Raw genomic sequence first — 21,428 nt, 5'->3', positions numbered from 1 at the left:
TTGGGAAACAGCTTCAGCAAAATGTGCATCATAGATGCTTTTTGTAAATTAAATACAAAACAAAACATTAAATACAAAACATTAAATACAATGTCCTTGAGCAAGACACTGAACCCCACATTGCTCATCAGTACGGGCCCTGTGATGAACTGGCGACTTGTCCAGGGAATACCCTGCCCTCGCCCTGAGACAAGGCTGGGATTGGCTCCAGCAGCAACATCCCACGACCCCATGGAAAGGGATAAGCGGTTACGGATAATGACATGGCATGACATTAAATACAAAACATTAGGATGTTTCTTTCCATGTAAAAAGAGTCAGTTTGTGGCCTCATCGCTGTCGAAGCCTGTGTGAAGTTTTTGTGTTTGCTTTCTTTTAGCCATTTTTTAATGTGAACATGTACAATTTTACAAATACAGTTAAGAGTAACTAATATAAACTGCTCTCTTTCCATCAGGGGAAAAGTCGAGTGTTTCCCATCATGCACTGTGTTCTGTGCAGAGAAGAGAATAAAATTGCAGCTGTCTTTGTAGTTTAATTGTGATGCTTCAAACACATATCTGGATATACAAGATACCTGTGTTTAGTAAACAACTTAAATGACTGTAGTTGGACTCATAAGTGGGAAACCATGACCCAGTGACGTGGTCACCAATGTAAAGGCAAATTTGACATAAACAAATTAATTGAAGAAAATTAAACAGGAAACAGTGAAAAAAAGCAGTAGCAGAAAGTAGCACTTTCGGTGCAGGGGTGGACCACAGAAAGCAGAAGTCTGATTACAGTGGGCGGTTTGACAAACTTTCAGTCTCGCCTACGAGGTGTAAAACAACTGCAAGGTACGTATTCTCAGAGAAACAGTTTGTTGTGATCATCACATTTTAAACGGGAGACAACTTACCCTTGTGTTGTCTTTCATTACAATATACCGATGAAACTAACCAGGGGAACCTAATGATATGTGTGAGATTTTCTACGCAAAACACAAACTATCTTTGAAACTTACATGCACGTGGAGCAGCAGTTGTCTTCAGCTCAGCAGACCTGATATGTGAGTACTATACGATATGTCTGTCCTGAGAACCCAGTTGTTGTAATCACGACATTTTACTAAGTTAATTTCCATTCGTGTTGTGTCTGATTAGAAACTAACCAGAGTGAGTATTTATATTTACCTCTACCTTCTGATATCTGCATCGATGAGTTCCCGTAAGGTCATTATAGCAGTAGATATATTCAAATACAAGTACAATCAAAATATAAGGGCCAATATAGAAACAATAACAAACAATAATGTCTATATACAATATGCAAAAACACAGAAGTACTGTATACAATAAAATGCTTAAGCAGTTATAAAATAGGATAAAATACTGAGGTAAATAAAATAAAATGCTGAGGTCATTGAAATATAAGGTGTCAGATCTACACAGTTAAACACATTCATTCATCAGTATTCAGTCAAACAGTGAGTTGTGAGCTCCTGATGTCCTGTGAGACAGTGATGTGAACGATGTCTCAGTGTCACATGTTTACAACATTATATAAGTTTTATACATCAGTTTGAATCATTAAAGAAGTGAAATACTAAATCAAACACCGACGTCATGCTACTGGGTATGCCGCTCTCTGTGGGGTATTTTATGTTCTTCACCACTAGATGGCGCCATTATTGCTTCCGGAGTTGCCCACATATTTTCGGGGCACTTCGAGTGTTTTTATTGTAAAAATCTAATGAAACAAAAAAGTGTTTTTATTGTTAAATGAAATGATTTTCTGTTTTCTCCGTTTAATTCGTCGAACCAAACAGCTGCTGATGTGTTTTTACTGAGTCACTGTCAAAGCTGTTGGACTGAACTCTTCATCTTCACAGTTTAAACACTGGCACCACCCTGTGTAAGAAGTGCAATACAACAGTTTAGCGTTTGCATCAACACCGTGTCCAGTCAGGAAGTCCTTGAGTGTAATAAGCAGGATAATAAAGACAAAGGAGTATTGTAAAGACTGAAGACAGACTGTAGATGTTGGTTGTGGTACATGTGAGGACTGAACTGTGATCACATGACTCTTCACCTCTGTCTCCTCTCACAGGGAGAAGATGATCTGCAGGATCCTGCTGCTCATCAGCCTCAACTGTGTCTGTGGTTAGTTTACAGCTTCACTTTATTACACTGTGATTTTAATCAATCAGTTAAAGTCTCCCACATGTGAGCAAACAGTTGATGTTGATGAGCCTCTGCAGCTCTGAGACGTCACTAAACTGTCCACAGAAACATGTAGATGGAGTTTAAAGGCTGCCATGTTAAAGCTGTCAGTGTGTCTGCTCCTCACTTTCCCTCTCTGTCTCCTCAACAGGAACATTTGTAGTGAATGTGACACAGACCTCCTATCAGGCAGAGGAGAACCACAACATCACACTGGAATGGACGTTCACAACCACAGCTGACACTTCACCTGACTCCCTTTTTATCTTCTGTGAGATGAGAACTGATCACAAAGTCTCAGTCCTGTTTGAACTACGTGGAGGTGTTGTGGTCCCAGAGTCTCGGGATCAACAGTTTGTAGGACGAGTCCAGTGGGACAAAGACGTCCTCAGAGATGGACGACTCAGACTTCATGTGTCCAGACTCAGGACTGAGGACTCGGGCTGTTACCTGTGTGATGTGAAGACAAACTATGGTGTGGACTTTGGTGAATGTCGGCTCAATGTCTCTGGTAAGTTGGTTGAGAACTTTATTGACAGGTTCAATTCTGCAGCTCTTTTGGATCAACAAGAACCTGAAGAAAAGTACTGAGGACGACCACAGTCCACAATCCTTCATTTCATTCTCACAGTATCTGAGAAATATGTCACAATTTCAGCTTTTCTGTTGTTTGGTCTCTTTTCAGCAGTGAGGGATTGGCCCGAACCTGAGAGACCCAACAGTGAGAGACCCAACAGGGTCAGTTGGGGAATGATCTTCCTCTACTGTGGACTGGGACTGACAGCAGCAGTGGTTGTTGTGTGATTTCTTCATCACCTTCATTTATTCACTGTCTTGTCTAAGAGACAAAGTCCAGTGGAGGCTTTGAGAAAAGTTACAGCTCATCAGGATCAGTGTGAACAGTTTTAAGCATGACACACCATTAAAACACACCCTGCCTTGATGTTGTTCAGTAAGTGTCCATGACATAAGAGTCAGAGGAGGTTAATGGAGTTGATGAAGGAAACCTTGTTCTTCACCTTTGTTGTCCATTATTTTGACAGGACGTCTCATCAAACTTTGTCACTTATTAGACAGATCTGAAATCTGCTCTGTTGTACGGCATGTGTAACTCTGTGCATTTGTTGCATCTGATTGATAAGATATGACAACTGTCAACATTGACAGTATAACCTGTATATTCTGTACTGCAGGATGTAAAGAAGAATTAGGTGAAACTTAGAGCAGAGAACATTCACTTTGTGTTGTATGTTTGTTATGTTCACATTTCTGTTTGTGTTGTTTTATTATCAAGATTTTATTTACTGTCTAGATTTTAAGAACAGATTTAACTTTCCCTCGTGGAACTTTAACGTCTTCTTGTTGTAATGCTGCAGTTCAAACTGAAATGAAGTGCTGCTGTTTGATTTGTGTTTGTCCATTCAACATCCTTCACTGTCACATCTCTAAATGTCACAGCTGGTTCAGTAAATCACTGTATGGAGAGTTTTCACTCTGTGCCTTCTGATCGTTACAGTACACTGCCTCTCCTAATGTTCTGTTTATAATGTGTACATATTGTAAATAAATCTATATTTATATGAGAGATGTTGTTTTGACTCCTCTCTAAGTCTGTTAATATCCCAGGAGATGTAAAGTCAAAGAGTTTATCAGCAACAAAGTTTAAATAATAAACTTTATTAACACTCTGAAACAGTTACAAACTGACTTTCAGGCCACATTAATGAATAGAATATAAAAAGACAGACAAGAGATGAATCAATGTGCTTTTATTGCTTCAGTGTGTCACAAATCACATAATGAAAAGTACAAATGGTAACATATTTTCAAATGGCGTCTTTGAGTTCTTGGAGACATTTATTAACTTAATATAAATCTGATATACAATGTTTTCTACAGGACGCACCAGGAAGAAGAAGAATTACGCTTAAGCTGTTTTAGTGAGACGTTATTAACATGTTGACTGCAGACAGTCTTCAGATGATTCTTAGTGTTGCTGCTTTACATTCGTCTGGGTTAAACTTTACATTTCTCTCTCGTCACAACGCTGTGCTGATGCTCCGGTGAGGTTCAGGTGCCAAACCCACTCAGTCAGGATTCAGAAAACATCTCGGTTTGGTTTTGGTGTTGTAGTCGACCATAAAACAGCTGATGTGCCCAGGTGTCCTTACAGAAACACCTTGTTCTCCCACAGACATTTAGGTAACTGTGTTAAAACTGTGTTCGCCATGTTGTTGTTGTCGGATGTCGATGTATCCGGTTTGCAGACACATTAACTTCTAGCAATATCGGCTGTTCTGTGACATTTAACACATCAGCTGTCAGCACATTACTTAACACTGAAATAAGAACAAACTAGTTTAAGTGGACAAGAAAACTGAAAATATACAATATGTTTTTCTAATTTCTCACAATATCTGAAAATGATCCAGATGCAGATCTGCAGTTTTTAGGTGTAATAATATTTATAATTAGCAAATATTGACAATATACAATATTCATTTTCCCATTTACTTATATTGTAATTTTATTTTTTTGAAAAAGCTGAATATTTGAAAAGTACAAGGCTGAAAGAGCTTAAAACGCTGAACATTTTGATTGTTTCTCTGAATGTATGCTGAATTAGTAGCAGAACGAAATTTGAAAAATTCCCCATAAAAATAAATGGGAAAGATTTTTTCGCTCGTCATCTCTGGAAACACTTTTCAAACTCAACCGTTCACTGATTGGGTTGAGAAATAAACTGCTGCTCTGTGCAACACAGGACGTATCACACTGCAGACTTCTCTCAGCTAAATCTTTGATACATTTGGTTTCTGCTGTGGTCGTTCCTCTCAAACTGCACTGCTGTCCTGGTATTTATGTGGATGCAACTTGACTTGTATATCTGACCCAAACGCTGCTCAACCATCAGAACGTGACAGAGAGCTTAGGGTGTCGACCTGGCCTCCAAATTGTTGTGCACCCAATTCGACTGAGCATCCATCGAACGTGCTGGAACAAGTCTGATCCATGAGGGTCCCACCTCGCATCCCAGAGGACTCAAAGGACCCAGACACCTCTGGATACCCTCAGAGGTTCCGTGTCCATGACCCGACAGGTCAGAGCCAAGTTCACTCCACAGTGTCGCCTCCAGGGATCCGACATGTTCCGTCACATCGTAACAGATGTTCAGATGGATTGGCATTCTTATTTATTTTTTATTTCTTGTATGTAAAAACCACAGGAGCCGATGAAACAGGTGTCATATTTATCATTGATCAGAGCGTAAGAGATGTGTTTGACAGGTACTTTATATTTCATACTTGTTCTGTTAGCACCAGACAAGCTGCGAGCAGGGACAGCAAAAACATAAATAAATACATTAAAAATATAAAAATAAAGTGGATTTGAGACCGAACAATTCTTTGCTCAGCCATTTTTTATTTGGTTACTGAAACATCTACAAGAGCTTTGTTGGTTCTCCACTGTGTGCTGTTAGACAAGGAATCAGTTGTGTGTGTGTGCATGTGTGTGTGTTTGAGATCAAAGCAACAGAATCAGACCAATAGAATAGAACCAATAGCATCCAGCCAATAGAATCAAAGCAATAGAATCAAAGCCAAACAGAACCTCCATTCCATCAAAGCAACATTCCATTCTGATTTAACAGTAGGTCAACAGGACAACATCTCTTCAGTCCAGCTCTTAGTCTACCACTAACACAGCTGAGAAAACGTAAGAGCACTAACACAACGAGAAGCGTAAAGAGAAAGACGTCTGATACGGACAATTCTTTTCAGAGACAACAGCATTTTTCTGAGTCAGATTATACCAGGCGAACAACGTTCTCCATGAAAAACTGGACAGAATCAGTGAGCCACAACATGATATCAGCCAAGGGTATGAAACTGAAATCATGACAGTGAGACAACACGCTGAAACTCGGCGAGGAAGCCAAGGCTCACAAAAACTCATTGCTGAAATGCGTGGGGCTGCTTGACAGCACCGTACCCTGAACTTTCAGACGAGACTCAAGTCCTTGAGGAGGAGCTGTGAGACCAGCAGGCGTCCACCTCCACTGCAGCATTCTTTAAACCGATTGATTTGTCTCTAGACTCTGAGGAGGAGCTGCTGCACCAGTGGCCGTTGACTTATACAGCACCGGCCCTTGAAGAGTTTGACGTGCCTCTAGACTCTGAGGACGAGGACCTGTGTGATGAGTGGGGGCTCCCCTTAATATCACTGGATCTTCAACAGCTAGACTCTTGGAAGAATCTCCCAGTCAAAACAAAAAAATCTTTCTGGAAGAGAATATCTGACTTTTTCCAACGGTTGATGAAGTTTAAGAAATAAGATGCAAGCTGTCACATTTGCTCATCAAAACATGAGCTTGAGTTGATCAACCATCAAACTGAAGACCTCTCTACTGTGGACAGCCAGTAGATACCACATGTCACCTGTGGTCGGGCATGAGGGGGGCAGTCCATCACTGTTACCTCCCACAGCAGCACACATATAACTTGCAGACATTGTACAGGGAGCTAATCAGAAATGTTCCCCCCACTGTGTCAGTAGCTCTGAGCTGTATGTGTGCCGTCTGTGTGGAGTCAACATGTCCTCCCCAGGTCTCTGTGGGTCTCTTCCGGGTGCTCCGGTTTCCTCACAATTTTTAAAATAATCATTGAAATTTGGATTTGAATTTTAAGAAACAAAGAAATAAAATTCTTGTGCAAATTGCTTTATTTTGTAGTATGTAGCAGTTGTACAGTAATGTATGGAAAATGTCAGACATAGTCTTTCTTGAGGTGAGAACACATTTTACCCCTCAAGAGGTATTGAAGTTTTTGCACACTGTCAACATGGTCTGTCTAACACCCTGATCAAGAGGGACATAACATTCATTCAGTGATGAAAACCAGCTGAGTGAAACCTCTCCGAGCTTTGATCGCTCTTTGAAGATGTACTTAGGCAGCGCTGCACATGAAACACACTTATCAATATCAGCACATGCTCAGAAGGAGAGGGCTAATATGTCAATGCAAAGTTAAGTTTATTATATTCAAAATTACTTTAATAATATTAATAATAAACTTTATTTACATAACACCTTTAAAAAGAGAGTTTTCAAAGTGCTTTGAAACTCAGCAAGACAATATTACAGAATAAAGTCGAGCCAAATGCAAAGAAGCCGACTTGAATGTGTGTTAAAACAAGAAGGCAGAACAGAGAACGTAAAAACACAGAAAGACAAAGCAAAGCATAATCACGCCGTAAGCGCAACTTTTAAGATTGACCGTATTTTCGTTTTTTGGTCAAACTCATTTTCAACGGAGCGCTAGGTGCAAATACTATGTTAGCATCAAAATCACTATTTTCAAAACAGTAACAAGGCTGGACACAACATGAAACTTTGTTGGTAGTATCACCAGGGTCTCTACACATGAACACCAGCATTGAGAACATTGTTTGTGTACACAGAGTTTACTAAAAAGAAGGTTTTTGAACAACTCACGTTAGCAGTAGTGTTTTCTAACAAGTATCGATCTCCGAATGCAACATAACACTGCGGACAGCTCAGGTGGAACGCTCCTAAAGCTTAGTTCCATATAAATGCACATATAATTTGTTGTTTTGTCCTTTGTGAAAAACAATATTGACCTTAAAGTTGAAGAAGGAGCCTCATATAAGAAACAATACTAAAATCAAAAGCCAGAAAAGTCACGTGAGATCTCGCGTGGATAGTTGTTGCCGGAAGAAAGTAGCATTCCACCTTAATGCTAAGCTGCTGTATTGTACTTTGACACAAGATGGCGCTGGTAGTTGAACTTCCCAGCCAGCTGCAAATAGCATAATCTAGCTGCCACAGGAAAACACTGCAGAACTAGTGCTGCTCCTGCAGACAGTTGAAATCTGTGTATCTGGGACATGTTGTCGTGTTGTCAATATTGTAACACTCATACATTAGAAATGCATTTAAACAGTGTGTCCATATAAAGCCATAAGAAAACAACTGATAATAAACACAAACAACAACCTTGAATATGTGATAAATATCAAAACTGATTCTATTTAATTTCCATCAGCAAAATCTTCTCACACACAGGAGTTACAACAGGGAAACAATGTTTCTCGTAGAATATCCCTCGTACAGCTGACTTACTTATGCAAGTTCGACAAGTTTGGCACAAAAAGGGAAAAACAAAGGTTCCACACTCACTTTGCCCAAATTTTTCCTTTTGTTCTCATGTTCACTATGTCCTGTAATATCATACAACACATAAGAACATGAGGCAGCTGCTAACAAAAAGACATCATAAAGGGAACTTTTGTACATGAATTTAAAATAAGAGTGTATCCTCATGTTTTCATATCACATCTTGTTCTGTCACTTTTGACCCAGTTGTCACTGGGATCAGTCACCTATGTGAGGGCATTCCTAAAAGAAACAGCCTCTACTTTTAAAGACACAGTCTTATTCTCGACTCTAACCAATGATTCATATAGAAACACGTTAAACTATGAGAGACACCTGAAACCACCTCAGCTATAATAAAAGACATTTTAGACATTTTTCCATCTTAAACTGTCAGACCAGACAAATTAGTGTATTTGAGAATGTTTTTCTAATGAATATCTTTGATATAAATATATTCTCTATTCATATGTATCTAATATTTTTATTATTCTGGTTGTGGTTAAACTTTACTACAGTCGATGTAAACGAGTAGATGTCAGCAGTCTGTGTTTGAGTGTTTCAGTGGTGAAAGTCACAAGTTGAGCCGAAGTTACTTCCTCATCCTCACAACACAGACAGCCCGTTTGGAGTTCACCTTTTTTAACACAACATGACGAAGACTTCTCATTTCTTGATCCTCAGGTGGTGAAAGTCTTGAATTTTTAAGGGAGGAGTTAGCTGCTCATTCCTCAGTGCTGTAACCAACATCACTCCTTAAAAACCGCCCTTGTGGACCTTGTAGCTGAGGTGTGACGGGCCTGTCAGCTCAGGTCCCTCACACAGAACACTGTACTCTGTTGTCTCATCACAGTTTCATCCACACACCACCGATCACTTACAAGCTCGTCTGTGTCAGTATTTAAGTTTCCGTCACAGCAGGGTGATCTGACACTCCATCATGTTCTGTGCTCAACACAAGGTTTGGTTTAGTTGGTCTTTAATGACCTAAAAGAAAAAAAAAAAAAAAAAAAAAAGAAAGAAAAGATTTAAGTTGATGTCAGGATTAAGGATGTGTTATGATATTTCACTCTGTCCTCTCTCTCTCTCTCTCTCTCTCTCGTTCTCCTTGTTAATTCTGCTAACATTACATCAAGTTACATGTAAACATAAAGAAAATTTCAGATCAAATTTCTTTCCATCAGGAGAAAAGTTGAGTGCTTCCCATCATGCACTGTGTTCTGTGTAGAGAGAAGAGAAAAACCTTCAGCTGTCTCTATTCTTTAATTTTGATGCTTCAAACACATATGAATATAAAGGAGAGGAAGCTGGAAAGGAAACAACTTGAAGCACTGGGATTTCACTCTGAACCTGCGCAGGAAACATTACACCAGAACACAGTCAAGTACGTAGTCAAAACTAGTGTTATGTCGGTCGGATATTTGATGTGTCAGCAGACCATTCTTATCAGTGAGTAAAATAAAGTTGCCACTTCATGGGCCGATTCATTCGGCCGGGAATGTATTTTCCGCGACCCACCCAGAGAGTTGTCCGGGCGTGATTCTGCAAACATCAGTGTAGCATTATCTAAAGTGGTTTTACTGCGCAGTAAAAGTAACTCACGTTCGCAAACGTGCTTCTCAGCAGCTGCCGTCACTCAAGTTTGCGAACGTGATTCTCGTTCACGCTGTGATTCATTCATGATTGGCGAACCTACTGCAGGCAGAGAACTGACGCTGAGAGCGTGACTCTCGTTCACGCATTGTGCTGAAAGTGATGCCGAGTCTCTCACTCAGCCAGGGCAGAGGAGATGATTCACGTCCAGTAACTGTATTGCTAAAATTAGCGCTGTGTTGCCAACATCCGTGTAGCATCATGTCAAGTGATTTTACTGCTCACAGAGGACACTTTCACCGTGTAATAATTTTAGTGCATGTGTACCACTCGGAGCAGTGCACCGTCCCTCAGTAAGTGAACGTGAACCTCAGGGCTGAATTATTGACTGAATGACGGGTCGTTTGGCTGTTTATCAGTTCAGGGAGTTGGAGAGCACTGAACAATTCAGAGAACGAATCTTTTGAGCGAATAATTTTACTGAACGGATTCTAGAGATTCAGTTCAGTAAGAATAAGTGCCATTCCTATCACTAGTGAGCGTCACAGCTGAGTTTCCTATGTTTTGCATTCCATTTGAGAGACTTGTTTTCTTCTCTGATGCAAAAGATCATTATTGAGATTATTAGAGAGAGAACAAGAGACAGGATGAGACATGAATAAATCTTGCAAGGCCTTACTTAGATCTTGTCTGATCTGACTACTTGACTGTGTTATGGTTCTCCCAGCTCAGGCTCAGTGTAAAACCACAGTTATATTGCTTCCTTTCCAGCTTCCTCTTGTAATTAACGATATGTATTTGAATCATCAGGATCAAATCATAAAGACAACTGCAGATTTTTCACCTTCTCTCCACAGAACACAGTCCATGATGGGAAACGCTCGACTTTTCCCCTGATGGAAAGAGAAGCAGCTTATGTTAGTTACTGTTAACTGTGTTTGCAAAATGTATGTTTACTGTGAAAATGTGATATATAGGTAAAAGAAAAAAACTTCAGATAGGCTTTGACAGCGATAAGGCCACAAACTAAATCCTTTTACAAGGAAAGAAACATATCAATGTTTTGTATTTAATGCAGAATTTACAGAGAAACAATAACATATATTTTGCTGCATGATGGGAAACACTCAACTTTTCTCCTGATGGAAGGAATTTTGATCTAAAGTTTTCTTAATGTTTAAATGTAACTAGATGGTTTTATTTGACCAGTTAAATGTGTACCATATACATTTTTTACCACTACAACATCTTATGTTACCCATTATCAAATGGGCCCAAATAGTGATGTGTTGCTGACAGACTTTAACAAAGTTTATACACTTTCTCTTAGCTTCACAAGTCCCAAATTTTAGCGTTCTTTTTTTGTGGAGTCTGGTGATTTTCTCCAAGGGTCTTAAGAAGCACTTTATTGTAGTTAATTTGCTGTATTTGTAAAGTGTGACATGTTTACCATCGATTTGTTTTATTCTTTAATATGCGTGGTGTAAGAAGGGGCTGGTGCCATGTGATTTGGGTAGCAGACATGGGCGGAAGCCCCAACAACCCAATCCTTGGAAGGTGACTCTGGCCATGGGGATATGGAATGTCACTAGTGAGAAAAGGATGGAGCGCGAGATTGACAAGCAGATCGGTGCAGCGGCCACAGTAATGCGGTCGTTGTCTCAGTTTGTCATAGTTAAGAGAGAGCTGAGCCGAAAGGAGGCCGAAATGAGTTTCCTCCGCAGGGTTTCCTCCACATCGAGAGGAGCCAGCTGGGGTGGCTCAGGCCCCAGGACACGCTGGAGTGACTATGTCACACAGCTGGCCTGGGAACACCTTGAGATCCTCCTAGAGGAGCTAGAGGAATTGTCCTGGGTGAGTGAAGTCTGGGCGTTCCTGCTCAGACAGCTGCTCCCACGACTCGGCCCCGGATAAGCAGAAGAAGATGGATGGATAGGTGGATGGCATGGTGTAACCACTAATTTACCAAACACATGCCCTGTCATGCTGCTCATCAATTGAGCTTAATTCTCTCTCTTTTATAACTGTCTTGAAACCCCTGAGAGCTACAAGATATGTCAATTGCCTGGACTGCTAGCACAGAAAGGAACACAGGGTAATCCCAAGATCACAGAAGTCAGGAAAGGACTGTTCTCTGCAGATACTCATATCAGATCTTTCTGCCCCAACGCACACTTGCTGTTAACTAAAATACAAAAACATTCTTTCACAAGTCAATGTTTCGCTTTTCTAAACTGTGCCAGCTGTAAGAAATGAGCATTATCTCGCAGAGACAAATTTCAGTTGGTGTAGAAGTTCTTATACTGATCTGACCAATTGACTGCATTGTGGTATTTCCTGCTCAGCCTCGGAGTAAAACCACAGTTATGTTGTTTCCTTTCCAGCTTCCTGTTGTAAATATCGACGTGTGTTTGAAGCATCTAAATTAAATCATAAAGACAGCTTCAGATGTTGCTCTTCTCAAAACAGAGCACAGTGCATGATGGGAAACACTTGACTTTTCCCCTGATGGACGGAAGTCTGATCTTAAGTTTTCTTAATGTATAGATGTGACAAGATGATTTTAATGGATGTATTCAATGATTACCATGTTAATGAAAACAACTTCTCTCATATTAATGGATTTATTTACAGTTGTAAAGTTATTTTTTTTAAGTGAAAATAAAGATCATAGTGATACAAACTGTGTTACAGTTCTTTTCGAGTGCTTCAGCACGATTTTGAAAACAGGGCCCATTTTCTCAAAACACTACACACAATTAGCACACCAAACACCCAATCAGCAGAACACCTCAGACCCTTTGCAAAATGAAACACTCTAGTCAAAACTATACCCTAATTCATAAAAACCCTAGTTTTTCACCATGTGAAACACACATGCTTCATATTACTTAATTCTGTCTGAACCAGTTACACACCGCTGTTGCTACCACTTTTAGGAATTCTACTTCTCAGTGATTAGAGTACTGTATATGAAGTACGTAGAGAAAGTGCAAATATACAATACAGTTGTTCTCGAATGTTAACACACATTTTCTGAGAGCGTGCATCATACTCTATCGAAATATCGCCTAGCATGGAGAATCCAGCCATGAAATGCATGAACTGCTGTATCTCTACGTGTATCTTCCATAGCTTGGATAAGGGGTAAACGCATTTCCATCTTCAGGCAAAAAAAAAAAATTCTTAATAGGACTGAGGAATAAAGAATATGGAGGGAGATAAACAACTAAAAAGCGCAGTTGGGCAGTGAACCAGTTACGAACCAGAGCGGACCGGTGAGAACTTAGGTTTCAACGTGAGAGCTGATCTGACAACGTACCTGAGCTGATCTGGTGGAATGAGTGTGTTCTGTAGGGTGTCCAGGTGTTTGCCCATGTGGTGAGTCAGTATGCATGGTCTTATAAAATGTGTCATACATTGTTTGTAGGTCTGTAGTCGATTTTCCAACACATCACTTTGTGTTTCCAGTTTGACACAAAGTCTCTCTGAGTCTTCTTGAGAAAACATAAACTGAAGGCAGTTACAAACTGCTTTACAGGACGCATTAATGACTGATAACATCACAGTGGTGAAGACTGCAGGTTTATAAACCACCATTTTACTGCTGTGTGTCCAAACATCACTGATGTTAACGTCCCTAAAGCACAACTCAACACACAGAGGGGTACAGTTAAAGATCAGTTTTAGACCTGGACCTCACCAACAGGCCAGTAGCCTTAACACAACCTGAGAGGGACACTCCCTTCAATCAACACTTTTACTGTTAGAGGGCCAACAGCACTCATTAAAAACTGCCCTCGTGAACCGTGTAGATGAGGCATGATGGACCTTTCAGCTCATGTTCCTCACACAGAACACTGTACTCAGTTGGCTTTGACCTAGATGGAAAATGATATTTTTTACAAAGAAAGAAACATGTTGATGTTTTAAATGTACTGATGATGATGTTTATTGATTACTGATGTTAACATCCCACAGCTCACAGAGTCAGTCACTGTAACAAGATGTCGGTGTGTCTCTAAAGTACAATTGGGCCTTTTTGTTAATTCTGCTCAGGTTATAGTGTTAAAAATGAACATGGTCAAATAAAATCATCTAGTTACATTCAAACAGCAAGAACATTTCAGATCAAACTTCTCTCCATCAGGAGAAAAGTCGAGCGTTTCCCATCATGCATTGTGTTCTGTGGAGAGAAGAGAAAAATCTGCAGCTGTCTGTATGGTTTAATTCTGATGCTGTGAACACATATCGAAATATTAGAGGAAGCTAAAAGGAAACAACATAAACAACTCTGATTTCACTCTGAACCTGTGCAGAAAACTGTCCACCAGGACCCAGTCAAGTAGTCAGAACATTGTGTTTAATAAATTTTATCCCATTAAGAAAACTCTGATCCTCCTTTCTTTCTAAATACTAGTTAAGTACAGCATCTTTGCCAGTAATTAGGGTATCCAGCACATGATATGACTTTGTAACAGCTTATTTTCTCACTCATCGTTGACATGCCTCAGGTTTTTTTCTGCCACACCAGTGAATAACATTCTATCAGATATGAGCAACATACAACTCAGGTATGTTATGTGGGCTACCATTTTTATAAGCAGAACAAGCCCATTGTCCGGGCAGAATGCTTCAAAGATTAAACAAAAAGCTTGACAATTTATTTGTTCACTGATTTCAGTTATGTACTGACCTGACCACTATGGTGGTTCTTGCTCAGGTTTCTGCTCAGGCTCAGAGTACAACCACAGTTATTTATGTTGTTTACCTTCCAGCTTCTTCTCGTATATATCCATATGGGGTGGAGGATCAGAATTACATCATGAAGACAGCTGCAGATTTTTCTCTTCTCTCCACAGAGCACAGTGCATGATGGGAAACACTCAACTTTTCCCCTGATGGAAAGAAGTCTTATCTGAAGTTTTCTTAATGTTTAGATGTGACCAGATGATTTTAATTGACATATTCAATGATTACCATGTTAATGAAAACAGCTTCTCTCTTTTTAAAGGATTTATTCACAGTATGTTCACATTATAAACAGAACATCAGGTAAAGGCAGTGTATCGTAACAATGTTCATTAGAAGACAAAGATTCAGATCAAATGAATAGAGAGGATGATATTTATATCAAACAGATCCATATTATGTCATAAAACTTTTCACAGATATAACAGTAACAAACTTATTTACAGGTTGCATAAATTACTAGAATCTGGAGAGACAGACAAGAGATACATTCTTATTGCATCAGTTTCTTGAATCATAATATTGAAAATATTGATCATGACATCACAAAGCTTCGAGAATTTAATGACGTCATCAACAACATTTAAAAACGTCATGAAATCCTGATTTTTAATTAAAAGTACTTGTGCAGTGCAGAAGGCAGATCTTCTCAAGGTTTGTTATACATTACCTGCACGATTGGGCCTCCTTGTTGATTCTGCTAATGTTATAGTGGTAAAAATGAACATGGTCAAATAAAATCATCTAGTTACATTTAAACAGCAAGAAAACTTCAGATCAAATTTCTTTCCATCAGGAGAAAAGTCGAGTGCTTCCCATCATGCACTGTGTTCTGTGTAGAGAGAAGAGATAAACCTGCAGCTGTCTCTGTTGTTTAATTTTGATGCTTCAAACACATATGAATATAAAGGAGAGGAAGCTGGAAAGGAAACAACTTGAACCACTGGGATTTAACCTGCGCAGGAAACATCACACCAGGACACAGTCAAGTAGTCAGAACATTCTCAATAAGGAATTTTGCATGACAAGGTTTAGGCTGGTATGAGAAAAAAAATGTCATAAACAAATGACAAACTAGCTTGCAACAATGGCATTTCTGTTTTTATGAAAAGACAGTCACAGCCAGGCGAGTTCCTTGGGCTGATTTGCTGTACTTTGAATTCCATGCACGGGGCTTGCACTGCTATCTGGCATCAGACATCATAACTGAGATTTCTCAGTGACAGAACAACAAGTATGAAAGTATTCCGATGCCTGTTTTGCACCCTTACTTAGCTCTGATGTGAATACTTGACTGTGTTATGGTTCTTCCAGCTCAGGCTCAGTGTCAAACCACTGTTACATTGCTTTCTTTCCAGCTTCCCTTTGTATATATCAATATGTATTTGAAGCATCAGGATTAAATCATAAAGACAGCTGCAGATTTTTCCCCTTTTCTCCACAGAACACAGTGCATGATGGAAAACACTCGACTTTTCCCCTGATGGAAAGAAATTTGATCTGAAGTTTTCTTGCTGTTTAAATGTATCTAGATGATTTTATTTGACCAGTTAAATGATTACCATGTACATTTTTTACCACTATAACATCTGCTGAATTGTCAAATGGGCCCAATAGTGATGTGTTGCTGACAGGCTTTGACAAAGTTTATACAGTTTCTCTTAACTTCAAAAGCCTCAAGTTTTAGTGTAATTTTTTTCTTTTTTTTTTTTTTTTTTGTGGAGTCTGGTGACTTTCTCCAGGGGTCACAAGAAGGTATGTTGTTTCCTTCCACCTTTCTCTCATTTATATCTCTCATGGAAAGGAAACAACATGAACAACTGTGATTTCACTCTGAACCTGCACAGGAAACTTCACACCACAACTTGGTCAAATAGTCAGTACATTCTGACTGGACTGAGGAATTTCAGTGTTCAAACTTATGTGTAATGATATCTGCCAGTTCAATATACTTTAATTAACCAGGTAAAAAAACTCATTGAGATTTAAAACTTCTTTTCCAAGAGTGACCTGGCCAAGACAGCAGCACAAAAGCAGAATGGTTACACCAAACACACAAGACACAAATAAAATACGATCACACTTACTACAGGAAAACAAGAGTGGGATTACATGATTACACAGTGCAATGACGGGAAGAGAAGACTTGGGAGGACAGGGATTTTTCCAAGTTCTAAGAAGCTTCTTCATAACAGATCTTTATCAGGATTTCACAACCCACAGATATCAAGGGCTAAGCTACAAGACAGACCATGACAGTGCAATGTTTCCATCAGGAAGGAGTTATACATCTGACATATTAACTGACACAACCTCTCATCTTGTAACCATAGTTAATAGGGGTGTATTAACTTAAATGAAATGTAAACTCATATCTCTTTTCCACAAGCATTTGGGGTACAAGTTCTTATACTGATCTGACTACTTGACTGTGTTCTGGTGTTTCCTGCTCAGGCTCGGAGTAACCGCTGTGTGTCCAAACATCACTGATGTTAACGTCCCTCAAGCACAACTCAAGAGACAGAGGGGTTCAGTTAAAAGAAAACTGACACACAATCCTCAGGTGGTGAAAGTCTCAGTGCTTTGAGGGAGGAGTTAGCAGTTCATTCCTCAATGCATTAACCAACAGCACTCTTCAAAACTGACCTTGTGGACCTTGTAGCTGAGGCGTGATGGACCTGTCAGCTCAGGTCTCTCACACAGAACACTGTACTCTGTTGTCTCAGACACGGAAGCAGACAGGCTTTGACAGGAATTTCATTCCATTGTGATGGTTTAGGCTTTCAAAGTACTACCAAATCACAGTGGCTTCCACAAAAACAACTAGGATTTTCAAGACATGTTTGTACTTGAAGTCACAGAAAGTCAGAAGCGCCACAATCACACTATTGCATTGCGTTTTCTTTGATTAAATGTAAGTACATGATTTGATATTTGCTAATATTAATGGATTTTTACAGTGTGTCCAAATTAAAATCAGGACATCAGGTAAAGGCAGTGCATTGTAAAAATGTTCATCAGAAGGCAAAGATTCAGATCAAATAAATAAAGTGAGAGGATGATATTCATATCATCATAGTAATAATAATAATAATAATAATAATGATAAACTTTATTTACAGATATAACAGTAACAAACTGATTTGCAGGTCACATTAGTTACTTGAACATGGAGAGACACACAAGAGATACAAGACACGAGATATTTTATTGTATCAGTTTCTTGAATAAGATCCTCTGATTAATAGAAATGATCAACAATCATAATACTGAACATATTGTTCATGACATCATAAAGCTTCAAGCATTAAATGCCTCATGAATGTCTGACAACATTTAAAAAACTGAATGAAATCCCGATTTGAGATGTTTTACGGCATTTAAAGAATAAAATTCAAACTATGTTGTTTTGTTTGAAGTGAATATAAAGTAACATCACAGTGTTGAAAACTGTTAACCAACGCGAGTCACTCGAATAAACCCCGCAATACGCGAGTGTACAGACTTGTGTGACTGGAGAATACAGAGGATTCGTACCATCTATTTCTAAAGTTGACATGCAGACCAAGAAGTCATGTGAGTTTACTCTCACACATGTAGCCTATCAGGTCTCTGAGGTGTGCAAGGGGCGGGTCCGCTTTATAAAAACACCAGCACCTGGTGAGTTTGGGCGTAAAAGATGGTATAGAAACACTCATCATACAGATCACTCCAGTCTGTCCTGTTATCATGATTTCATCTGGAAAAGATTCTCGACCTGACATGTGTAAGTGTTCATTTAGATTGTATTTGTCAGCTGAGGATTTAAATTCTACAAGAAACTTTCCTTTTCTCAAAGTCTTTGGTAATGATTAGTTCTTCTTGACTTTAAACGTTGGTTCATACAGAGACATGTTAAACTAAGAGACACATGATGCAAAATTCAAGGTTGTTTGTGTTTATTTCCAGGTGTTATCTCATTTCTTTATATGTAGACACTGTTAACAACACTAATATTTTCACCACAGCTAGACACTGAAGTCTAATGTACCACTTGTTTTGTGTTGTTCTCACTAGATTGCGTTGTTGTTGCTTACTGACATGTCCACACACTTTTGAGAATTTCATTCTTTTTGTTATGAAATTAGATGATTTTCTGTGCCTTCAGTTTCATCTGTTGAATCAAACAGCTGCTCATATGTTTCACTGACTCACCATCAAAGCTGTTGGATTTAACTCTTCATATTTACGGTTTAACCACTGGCGCCATCTTTTGCCAGAAGTGCAATACAGCAGCTTAGCATGCGCATCAAGACTGTGTCCAGTCAAAGAATCCTTGTGTGTAATAAGCAGGATGATAAAGACAAAGGAGTATTGTAAAGACTGAAGACAGACAGTAGATGTTGGTTGTGGTACATGTGAGGACTGAACTGTGATCACATGACTCTTCACCTCTGTCTCCTCTCACAGGGAGAAGATGATCTGCAGGATCCTGCTGCTCATCAGCCTCAACTGTGTCTGTGGTTAGTTTACAGCTTCACTTTATTACACTGTGATTCAATCAATCAGTTAAAGTCGCCCACATGTGAGCAAACAGTTGATGTTGATGAGCCTCTGCAGCTCTGAGACGTCACTAAACTGTCCACAGAAACATGTAGATGGAGTTTAAAGGCTGCCATGTTAAAGCTGTCAGTGTGTCTGCTCCTCACTTTCCCTCTCTGTCTCCTCAACAGGAACATTTGTAGTGAATGTGACACAGACCTCCTATCAGGCAGAGGAGAACCACAACATCACACTGGAATGGACGTTCACAACCACAGCTGACACTTCCCCTGACTCTCTTGTAATATTCTGTGAGATGAAAACTGGTCACACAGTCTTAGTCCTGTTTTTACTACATGGAGGTGTTGTGGTCCCAGAGTCTCAGGATCAACAGTTTGTAGGACGAGTCCATTTGGACAAAGATGCCCTCAGTGACGGACAACTCAGGACTGAGGACTCAGGCTGGTACCTGTGTGATGTGAGGACAAACTACGGTGTGGACTTTGGTGAATGTCGGCTCAATGTTTCTGGTAAGTTGGTTGAGAACTTTATTAACAGGTTCAATTCAGCAGCTTTTTTGGATCAACAAGAACCTGAAGAAAAGTACTGAAGATGACCACAGTCCACAATCCTTCATTTCATTCTCACAGTATCTGAGAAATATGTCACAACTTCAGCTGTTCTGTTGTTTGGTCTCTTTACAGCAGCGAGGGATTGGCCCGAACCTGAGAGACCCAACAGTGAGAGAGCGAACAGGGTCAGTTGGGGAATGATCTTCCTCTACTGTCTACTGGGACTGACAGCAGCAGTGTTTGTTGTGTGATTTCTTCAAAGCCTTTTTTTATTCACTGTCTTGTCTAAGAAACAGAGTCCAGTGGAGCAAATTTTACAGCTCAGCAGGATCAAGGAAAGAGTTTGATCCACAACTTAATGATTTTTAACAACGATAGCTGAACAGGGTCAGTTGGATATGGATTACCCTCTACTGTGAACTGGGACTGACAGCAGCAGTGGTCGTTGTGTGGTTTCTTTGTCGCCTTTTATTTATTCACTGTCTAAGAAACAAAGTCCAGTGGAGGATTATAGAAAGGTTACAGCTCAGCAAGATCGGTGGAAACGGTTGAAACACATCCTGCCTGTTGTTCAGTAAGTGTCCGTGATAAAAGAGTCAGAGGAGATAAACAGTAATGGAGTTGATCAAGGAAACCTTGTTCTTCACTTTTGTTGTCCATTATTTTGACAAAACGTCTCATCAAACTCTGTCACTTATTAGACAGATCTGAAATCTGCTGTGTGTTCACGTTACTGAAATAATGCTGAGAAACATGTGTAACTCTGTACATTTTATGTTGTTGCCTATATGATTAATAAGATATGACATTAACATTGACAGTATATCCTGTATATGTATTGCTCACCTCTTAACTGGAACACGTAAGACGGAGCACATTACTCCCATTCTGGCCTCCCTCCACTGGCTGCTTGTGCACTTTAGAGTTCATCTTAAGATTCTTTAAATGGTCTCGCCCTGCCTTACCTCTCTGAGCTGCTCCATCCCTACGGTCCTGCCCGGTGCTGGAACGTCCTCCTGCTACACATCAGACGAGCCCCCTCACTGTCCATTTTTAAAACTAATCTTAAAACCCATCTTTATTCTTCGGCTTTCAACCCAGCATGAGACTCTGCTCTTGTTTTAGTGTCTTATTGTTTTTATTGTTATTGTTTTATTGTTTTTGATATTGTCTTTTGTGTTTTTATTTCTCATGCTGTATTTCCTATTTATGTACTGCACTTTGTCGCAGCTATGGCTGCTTAAAGTACTTTATAAATCAAGTTGAGTTGAGTTGAGTTGAGCTGAGTTGAGTTGAGTTGAGTTGAGTTGAGTTGAGTTGAGTTGAGTTGAGTATATCCTGTACTGGCCTCCTGTAGGATGTAAAGAAGAATCAGGTGAACTATAGAACAGAGAACATTCAGTTAAAGTTAAAACATTAAGTGAACTGAAGAACAGTGAACCACTGAAAACATTAGAAACATTTGTAAAGACATATTTGTCTTTAATATTGTTGTATATGATCCCTCTATATGCACTTTGGGTTATCTGTGTTTTGTTATTTTACTTTTTCTGTTTTTTTAAATCCTTCATATTTGACCATCTGTCCACAATTTTTTAATATATGTAACTT

General features: G+C 39.4%; 2 long non-coding RNA genes across 2 annotated transcripts; both read left to right on the top strand.

The window, feature by feature from the left end:
- The first annotated feature begins 2,656 nt into the window (after nt 1-2,656).
- On the top strand, nt 2,657-3,789 carry LOC119027638. Its single transcript, XR_005077450.1, has 2 exons — nt 2,657-2,715; nt 2,890-3,789. It is a non-coding gene; the product is annotated as an uncharacterized LOC119027638 (long non-coding RNA).
- Nucleotides 3,790-5,861: 2,072 nt separating this feature from the next.
- On the top strand, nt 5,862-6,925 carry LOC119027628. The gene is made up of 2 exons (XR_005077439.1): nt 5,862-6,086; nt 6,301-6,925. It is a non-coding gene; the product is annotated as an uncharacterized LOC119027628 (long non-coding RNA).
- Nucleotides 6,926-21,428: the final 14,503 nt, after the last annotated feature.

Source organism: Acanthopagrus latus, chromosome 10 (assembly GCF_904848185.1).
Source record: "Acanthopagrus latus isolate v.2019 chromosome 10, fAcaLat1.1, whole genome shotgun sequence".
Taxonomy (NCBI): Eukaryota; Metazoa; Chordata; class Actinopteri; order Spariformes; family Sparidae; genus Acanthopagrus; species Acanthopagrus latus.
The sequence above is the reverse complement of the archived record's forward strand: the minus strand, read 5'-3'. Positions and strand labels throughout refer to the sequence as shown.